Source organism: Marmota monax, unplaced genomic scaffold, assembly GCF_021218885.2.
Source record: "Marmota monax isolate L192 unplaced genomic scaffold, Marmota_monax_Labrador192_F-V1.1 WCK01_AAM20220418_F8-fsc00145, whole genome shotgun sequence".
NCBI lineage: Eukaryota > Metazoa > Chordata > Mammalia > Rodentia > Sciuridae > Marmota > Marmota monax.
In genome coordinates, this window is record NW_026695201.1 from 1,549,773 (window position 1) to 1,556,912 (window position 7,140).

General features: G+C 40.9%; 1 pseudogene; it reads left to right on the top strand.

Moving 5' to 3' along the window:
- The window catches only part of LOC124082483 (T-cell surface glycoprotein CD1a-like), a 32,844-nt pseudogene extending 25,704 nt beyond the window's left edge, over nucleotides 1-7,140 (top strand).

The window sequence follows — 7,140 nt, forward strand, 5'->3', positions numbered from 1 at the left end:
GGGTGGACAGCAACTGGGACGGTAGTGATTTGGGCTTTGGGGACATAAAATTGAAGGCAAAAAAGTAGACCACTAAGGTCAAAGTGTGGTTCACAGGGAAGCCAGCAACTGAGAGTTTTGGGGAGACAGCCCAGATGTGCAAATCAGAAAGGGAAGAGAACACCTGGGGGAATAATGCAAAGGGGCAAGTGGACAGAATAACAGAAAATGCACAAGATCCGGGGCTCAATCCTCAGCACTGAAAAAAAACCAAAAGTCCCTATTGATAAGATGACTTTTCAGTGCCATATAAAACTTGTTCTATGGCAGTCAAAATAGGAGAAGATCAATGGGATAGAAGCTGTTGATGTGAGAGAAGCTGGAATCTTAGAAGAAAGCCCAAACTAAAGGGAAATGGGAAACTGAGTAGGAGGCTCAGGGTTTTGGCCAGGAGCAGAATTTTCTTGTTTCAGGCAGTAAACATTTTTCTGCTGGTTGGAGAAGGAAAGTAAGAAGAGAGTTCTGCGGGGATAGGTTTTGTTTAGAACAGAAATCAAAGAAAAACTTTTCAGAGAGAAAACAATAACAAGTGCAAGTGCCATGCTGTGACAGTGAAATTGATAAGAACTGGGGCAATTGACCAGTTAGACAGAAGAGGGTGTGTGTGTGTGTGTGTGTGTGTGTGTGTGTTTGTGCTGGTAGTTTACACCTAGAGATTAAGAGTGCCATGATGGTGCTATCATAAATGCCCTTGACTGGAGGTCCCTGTAGTCTTCTGGAGGGTGTTTACAGAGAGAGCAGGGGACCCTGTAATAAGCAAATGCCACCTAAGATAAATGTGCTCCTTCTGTGTTTCGCATTCTGAGTCTTCCCATTCTGGTGCCATTTTTTCCCAATTCTCTCCTTCCAAGTATCTCATTTCTCCCCATTGTTTCTATTCTTTTGCTACATACAGGGTTTGAAGATCCTATTACCGTCCATATCAGCAAGACTGCATCCTTTTACAACAATTCCTGGGTACAAGGTAAATGCTCAGTTGGGTTGCATGAACTGTAGACTCGCAGCTGGGACAGCCAGCTCTGATACTATCATTTTCCTGTATCCCTGGTCCAGGGGCAAATTCAGCAACAAGGAGTTGAGTGAACTGGAAACATATTTCCGAAACTACTTCACTAGTGTCTCTCAGGCAGTTCACACTGGTCTATTACAATTTGATTGTGAGTTCAGTTCCCTCAGTTGGGAGGGTGGTGCATGGGGTATCTCTCTGTGAGTTTTTATTCCTCTAGGAAATCGCATACTCTGTTCTGAATCTTACTCCATTCTCTCCATCATAAAATTACAATCACACAGTTGGGCAAGTTCTATAAACCAGATCCTTCAAACACTTCTGTCTTCTGCTACTTATGAACTGCTTTCTCATTGATTGCAGGACTATATTTTTTCATCCTGCCTTAGAGATATATCTTGTGGCCACCCTTTTCCCAGATCTCTAGTTAGGTAGCCTCCTCACTCTTTGGTTAACTCTTTAAAGTGTGATTTTCCTCTCCCCCGTTGAATCTCTTCAGCCTTCCCTGTCCGCACAGTCATTGTAACCACAGGATGCACTTACCCTAGCTTGTTACAATCTCAGACTCACAACTTCCCCCTCCCACACAGTTCCATGTACCTTTGAACAATCTTCCATTTTTTTCAAATCATTCATCTCTTCCTCTACCTCCAACTCCTATCAGTTCCCTTTTCTGTGCACCTGTGATCCAACCAGAATTGGTTCCATTCCTGTAAATCTCCAAAACTTCTCCTTTCCACTTCTATTGTGTGTTGCTTCTACTCATTCCATTTTATCCTTTTTAAATTCCCTTTGTCCTTTAATTCATTGAATCCCTCTTCCCTAGGTCCCTTTGATATACAGATGGCAGCAGGCTGTGAGATGCACTCAGGGAAGAACTTCATAACCTTTTTACAGTTAGCTGTTTCAGGAACTGATTTCCGACTTTTCAGAATGAAACATGGTTGCCTTCTCCAGAGAGAGGAAGAAAGGGCCAAGATTTCTGCAGACTACTCAGTCTGAACCCAGCCTTCACACACAGGATGCCCAGGCTTCTCAGTGACACCTGCCCCTGATTCATCTTGGGTCTTCTTGATGCAGGGAAGGCTCATCTCCAGTGACAAGGTCAGTACTGTACCCATTCTCCAAGAACTTTGTAATCTAAAAGCAAATTGAGAATAAGAAGGGGTCACAAAGGAGAGGAGGGTGAGTGGCATGTTCAGAAGTGGGAAAGATGGACCTATCAGAGGTGATGGGATCTGAACCACTCAGGTATCTTCTTGTCCACCTGTGAACCTCTTTTCTGTCCTTTTCAGTGAAGCCCAGTGCCTAGTTGTCCACTGGTCCCAGTCCTGGGCCTGGCCGTCTGCTGCTGGTGTGCCATGTGTCTGGCTTCTACCCAAAGCCCGTGTGGGTGATGTGGATGCAAGGGGAGCAGGAGCAGCAGGGCACTCAGAGAGGTGACATCCTGCCCAATGCAGATGGGACGCGGTATCTCAGAGCAACCCTGGATGTGGCAGCTGGGGAGGCAGCTGGCCTGGCCTGCAGGGTGAAGCACAGCAGCCTAGGGGAACAGGACCTCGTCCTCTACTAAGGTGGTAAGAGTGGGACCCAGGCTGGAGATGGGAGGTTTTGATCCTCTAGAAGAGCAGAAGGGCCAGCTATAAATTTGGGATTGGGGGATTCCAGACGTAAAAAAAGACAAGTAAGTTAATCAAAGGCATAGAAGAGTTAAAAACTGATGGATGAGTAGATGCAGGGTTGATAAAGTATTCATCTCTGAAGAGGGATTTGAGAAAAAGTGGGGAGAAAGATTGGTAGACAAACCAGAGAAGCCCAGGTTAATACAATGAAACAGGGAGCAGATGGGTAAAACAGGGAATGGATTTAAAATAACCTCCTTGGTGTGCATTTGAATCTGCAGAGCATCACAGTTTCCTGGGCTTGATCTTGGCCATGGAGGTGGCCCTGGCTCTTCTGATAGGTCTTGCATATGGTTTAGGAAGCTCTGGTGAGTTCTTTGTATTCATTTTTTCCTATTCTTCCCATATTCCCCACTTTAATTACCATTTTTTTCTTTCTCCTCACTTTTACTTTTCTCCTTAGTCCCCTTAATTTTTTTTTCTCCTCAGTTCTTACCTCCACTTTATGAATTTCTGTTATTTGCTCTGTTCTCATTTGGTTCACTTTAGGACAAACCGTGAACCTCTGCAGTGCTCTCCCTTTGAAATGAGGACCCAATAACCCAGCTGCTCATCATACACCTCAACACCACGTGGTGATGACATCACTTCAACTCTCCTAGTGAAACCTTTATAATTTATTGCTACTTCATGATCAGTTAACCAAGAAATGCTCAGTGTAAGCTTGCAGGATTTGTTGTTCTCACCTGAATTCTGGGGGTTTAAAATTCAGTTTTTAACTCCACCTTGATCGATATTAATTGATCATTAGGTGCATTCCACACACCTTCACAGCTTACATCCTTCCCAGGACCTTCCTTGATTCCCAGTGGAAAGCAGTCTGTCTCTCATCTATGTTCCCCCACATTTCAACTGCACTTTGCTATCCATACCCCTCACTCCCTAGCTTCTCTGGCAGTTGTGTAGGTTCTTTTCCCTTTTTAATATTAGAAACTTGAGAGCAAAGTGCATGTCTTTTTAATGTCTATAACCCTGGGGAAGTGTCTTGCCTGCACATAACATGTTCTTAAGAAAAACAGTATTTAATTTAAGCCAAATGTTTAATATTTTAAAATTTTCTCCTTTCCTGACATCTGTGTTACAGTTGAGGTATTTGATGTGCCTCTTATTAAAAGTCTTCTCACTTTGCCAAGATATTTCAAGCTATCCTAGTTTTACAATTTCTTCTCTGAGCCTCTGAGAAGAAACACAATTTTTCATCTTTCCTCTTTTGTTATTCAACTGTAGAGAATTAGTATAGTAGAACTATTGTTCCAAAGATTTTAAATTGAAAGAGCTGGGGAGGATGAAGTTTCTCAATATTCAATGTTTTGATAGTCAAGTGGCAGATTGATCACATTGGGGGTTGGTAGAAAGGTAGAATCTGGCCTCTGATGTTAGACTTATGAACTATTCTTTACATTTAAAAAAATCAACAGTAGATTCACTGGGTGCATTAAAACTTGAAAGGCGAAATGAATTACAGTAGATGGGGTAGAGAGAGAAGATGGGAGGGGAGGGGAGGGGAGGGGGGATAGTAGAGGATAGAAAAGGCAGCAGAATACAACAGACACTAGTATGGCAGTATGTAAAAAAGTGGATGTGTAACCGATGTTATTCTGCAATCTGTATATGGGGTAAAAATGCGAGTTCATAACCCACTTGAATCAAATATATGAAATATGATATGTCAAGAGCTTTGTAATGTTTTGAACAACTAATAAAAAAACTTGAAAGGCGTCTGATATAGGTAGTATTTGGAATATGATACAAGTATGTCACTGAAGAGAAAAGAATCATAAAAGAGAGTATTGTTCCTAAGGATTAATACAGGGTCCAAGTAAGTAATGTACATACAGTACGTTGCTGTCATTATTCATTGTAGTTATATTCTATACAGTGGCTGCTGCAAATACTGGATTAGTGAACACTGAACCATGTTACTAAGGTAAAAACAGGGTTAGAAGTTTATAATGTTTTTGTTAAACATTAAATACATAACTTTGTTTTTGTATATTTGTTTTAAAATATATTATTTAAATGCAGTTAAATAAATTGCAAATAATTATTTAAATGCAGTTTTTTTTGTACTAAAACACTACCTGAAAAGTGTATAACAATTTCCTGACTTGAATAATGTGTTTGTAGATTTCTTTGGCTTTCAGCTTTGCTACAATTCTCTCTACTTAAAAAAAAATTTACTTTGTCTCAATAAAAAAATAAATTTAGCTGCTTTTACAAAGCTTACTCATTATATCTGTTACTATAAAAAAATGCTCACTTACTAATCAGATTTCCTCTTTTCCCTGGTGTTCTGTATTGTTTATTCATTAAAATTGAAATCACAGCCAACTGCACTCTAACTGTAACCCAAAGTTCATCTAACTCATTTATTTACTCTTTAAGGCACTTTTTAGCCTTTTTGAGTTAAAAAACAGTAGATAGCCCTTCTGCAGTATGTTTTGGGGTCATTTTAATTCACAAAATCAGTAGCAAAGGACACAAAAATATGGGGAAAAAATGGTGCTGAATAGACCACAGAAAGATGCTTGTCCTGTAGTGAGGAGTGAAACCAGAGGCAGAACATCACCTCCTGTGACTTTTCTAGGGAGTGTGTAGGGGCTCGCTCGGTCCTGCAGAAGCCCTCGGAACAGCTGAGGATGGTGTGGCAACGGAATCGAAAAGAGACCTCTGGAGACCAGTTTTCGAGAGCTCAATCCACTTTATTATTTCATAGGCAAGCTTTTAAGCATAGCCTGTCACTGGACAGATTTATCTGAGGGTCATAATGATCCAAAGAGCCAGAAACATACTTACAAGCAGTAACCAATGGATTAGTAGGTCAGTGGCAGAAAAGCAGAAGGCAAAGAACATGCTGTGCACCTGAGAGAGGCCAGGTTACCATGGAGATGGGGCTGAGTGTGGTTAGTGTGCTCACCACAACTTCCAGATTCAGTGTGCTGAACCCTGAGAGCCTCTCACATAGGCAACGTAGGCCACTTCCCAACTCTCGGGCCCAAGGAGCATGACCTTCATGTGACTCAAGTGTCGCACCACAGTGCACAGATCCATAAAAAACTGAGTATTGATTTGGGGTTACAAGTGAAGATCAATAAATAGACAAGTTAGCAAATACAGAAATCTTGATTATGAAGGTGGACTTAATGACAGTGTGAGTCAAGATATCCATGATTAACTTCAATTTCTTTAAAATTCCTAAATGGATTCAACAGCTCCTAGGCACCTACTATATACTTATTATGCAGCAGGTGCATATTGAGTATAAAATAATGGAGAAAAAAAAAGATCATCACTGGGCCTGGGTATATAGCTCAGTAGCTCAGTTGGTAGAGTGCTTGCCTCTCATGGACAAGGCCCTGGGTTCATTCTCCAGCACCACACACACACACACAAAAAAAAAAAAATAAAAGTATGAGCTTGAAAATATTCTTTAAAAAATTGAATTCTGCTCTTTATTATTTTTTGGCCTTTCTTAGGTTTCTCATTGAGCAACTTACTTGAGCTCAACTTGGAAAAAGGGACTTAGCCTCGTGTTGCTTAGGGAACTGAGAAGAGGGGACCCAGGGCAAGGGGAATATCCAGAGAGACCAGGCCATGTAAGATATTTTCCTATGTCTTTTTTCTCCTGAAAAATTAATCCATCCATCCATTCATTCATCACAATTCAATTTTTTACTATTTGCATAGCAAACATATGCACTGAGAGTAGATCCAAAATATAGTTAAACTTTTGGGAAGTGAAGTTGTCATGAGAGAAAAGGCAAACATGAAAAGCAGGAGAAGGGGGCAATCAAACATTGGGACACTTCAGACTTTCTACTTGGAACAGACATGACTGGCTCCAGTCTGTCTAGCTTCCCATTCTTTTTACCACATTTGCATGGCAGCCATGGGGTCGATTAACTCCACTCTCAACTGCAGTGATCAGCCTAAGACAATCTTGAGAACTCATCCTTGAGAAAGTGATAAGCTAAAGAATGTACAGGCAACGTATCATTCAAGGTAGTCATTCTATAGTTTCCACTTACCTTTGTTAGATAAATGAGTCTGGGTATGTACCTGTCCTAAGCTGGCTCGGTTTATAAGGAGCCTAAATCTGTGATGTTAGTAAGGGGAAAGTGATACTCTCTTTTTTTCTGAATGTTATCATGTAGGATATAAAGCTTAAACCAGCTCAAATTATTTTTTCAACTCCGGAACAGCAAGTCTATGTATTAATCAAATAGTCAAGAATGTAATGACAATAGACTCACAGAAGAGTTTAGATTAAACAGTATCCAAAGCCTGAATGATCCCTGAAATTCTCAGTCATGTCACCCAATAAAATTTCCCTTAGTATTTTCAGCTCATTATGATGGTGTCCTCTTGTTGGTGACTGAAAGCATCCTGCCCAATGTACCAGGCATCAGGTGA